This window comes from Octopus bimaculoides, chromosome 8, assembly GCF_001194135.2.
Source record: "Octopus bimaculoides isolate UCB-OBI-ISO-001 chromosome 8, ASM119413v2, whole genome shotgun sequence".
In the NCBI taxonomy this organism is placed as follows: domain Eukaryota; kingdom Metazoa; phylum Mollusca; class Cephalopoda; order Octopoda; family Octopodidae; genus Octopus; species Octopus bimaculoides.
The window spans coordinates 85252741-85255300 of NC_068988.1; positions in this window are offsets into that span (position 1 = coordinate 85252741).

Below are 2560 nucleotides of genomic sequence, written 5' to 3' on the forward strand. Positions count from 1 at the left end.
AGTACTAGGCTTACAATGAATAAGTCCTGGGATCAATTTGGTCGACTAAAGGCGGTGCTCCAGCATGGCCACAGTCAAATGACTGAAACAAGTAAAAGAGTAAAAGAGTGAAAGAATATATATATAAGTACAGGAGTTGCAGTGTGGTAAGTAGCTTGCTTATGAAACATAGACGTAGACATAGACTTGCCGAAATGCATCAATGAATTAACATTGATATTTTTTTCACTATTGTTACAATCATCTGAAATGGAACTGTCAAAGCGTGATATTTGAGCAATTTTGCTATTCAGCTACAAAAAAAAGATGTAAAGCAGCTGAAACTGCTCACGATAGCAATGAAGCATTTGGTGAGGAAATGACCAGTGAGTGGTCAGCTTGAAAATGGTTTAAACGATTTCTCAGTGGAGACTTGATCTTCAAAGATCATGAGAGCACAGTGGAAGCCCATCTGTTATCGATGATGGTCAATTAAAGAAAGTCATTGAGAAAGATCCATGTAAAACCACTCAAGAACTGGCAAAAGAACTTCATGTTAGCCAGAAAACTGCTTGAAACCATTTGCATGCAATCAGAAAATCAAAAAAAGCTCAACAAATCAGTATCATAGGATTTGAATGAAAATCAGAAAATGTGCAGATATGAAATTTGCTTGTTGCTTCTTCTCCATAACCAAACCAATCCATTTCTCAACCATATTGTAACTTGCAATGATAAGTGGATTCTGTGCAACAATAAAAAACGTTCTTCACAGTGGTTGGACCAAAATGGAGCACCGAAAACCTTCCCTAAACTTGAGCTCTTCAAAAAGAAGGTTATGGTGACTGTTTGGTGGTGTACTGCTGGACTCATCCACTATAACTTCTTAAAATCTGGAAAGACTATTACCGCAGAAACATTTTGCCATGAAATTGCAAAAATGAACGAAAAACTGTTACTCATCTCTCCCAGACTGGTCAGCAGAAGAGGGCCAACCATTCTTCATGACAGTGCTCGATAAATGTAAACAAACGAAGTTTGCTTTTAGAAGCATTGAGATGTCTTAGAAAGTTAAGGTGTCTTAAGTGTTGAGATGTCTTAGAAAGTTAAAGTGATTTTAAATTCTCAAACACAGGATAATGCTAATAATATAGCCGCCTACACTTTTTCCTGCAAAATAGGGGTAGTTTATCCTGTTCAGGCTATATTATTAGCATTATCCTGCATTTGAGAATTTAAAATCACTTCTTTAACTTTCTATAAATTAATGTTACAGTCAGGCACTGATGCTGGTAGTATCAACTAACCAACTCCCATCAAACATTACCGGCCTTGTACCTAAATCAGATATTCTTATAATTTCAGTTGTCAAGATGGTAAACTGGCTGAATCATTAGAGTGTCATGTAAAATGCTTTGTGGTATGTGCTACAGCTTTTAATGTTCTGTGTTCAAAACATACCAAGGTTTATTTTGCTTTTCATCCATTCAATGTTGATAATGAAAGTACCAGTCGAATACTAATACTGATTCCTCCTAATTATTTTATTACCTGCTTTCAGAGAATTATTGAGGAGTCCTCTGTGTACCCTGGGTATGTGCAACGTTTTCTATACAAACTCTGAGATTTGGAGCATTGGTGTAACCATGACGTTTTGGTGATCTGATGACTTGCTTTCTTCTTCTGCATTGATTGTAAATATACTATTGCATTATATAATGCACAGCATGCATATTAGGGCAGACATGTAAACATAATTTATTACACACTAAAATTTTCATTACATGATGAAGGCTGTAAAATGGCTGTAATCCTAAGGATGATAAATGGTAAAATAACTTATATTTATCTCTCATACTTCCTGACTTATGTAGTTTATATACTCCTCTTGAAATAATTTCATCGACTGAATCTCCTGGATTTCAGCTGCATAGAATTCTGCATTATACTCCTCTATATTGGATTACTATGTGATCTGTTAGCTAAATCTAGCAGAGGAGCTTTCTGTGACAGCCACATGATTTAATGAATCCATGGCATCCAGCTGTAAAAATCATGCCTAAACAGACACAGAAACCTGGTGCAGTCTTCTGCCTGGCTGGCTCCTGTCAAACTGTCCAACCCATGCATGGAAGATGATGATGATGATGATGACGATGATGATGGTGGTGGTGGTGGTGGTGTGTGTGTGTGTGTGCGTGTGTGGGGGGGAAACTAATGTAAAATGATGATGATGATGATGATAATAGTATATGTGTATGTGTATGTGGGGGGGGGAATCAACGTAAAATGATGATGATGATGATACACATAGACACGCACACACACATGCATGCACACACGTACACACATGGCAGAAACGTTAGCACGCCGGGTGAAATGCTTAACAGTATTTCCTCCGCCGCTACGATCTGAGTTCAAATTCCGTCGTGGTCGACTTAGCCTTTCATCCTTTCGGGGTCGATAAATTAAGTACCAGTTACGCACTGGGGTCGATGTAATCGACTTAATCCGTTTGTCTGTCCTTGTTTGTCCCCTCTGTGTGTAGCCCCTTGTGGGTAGTAAAGAAATAACACACACA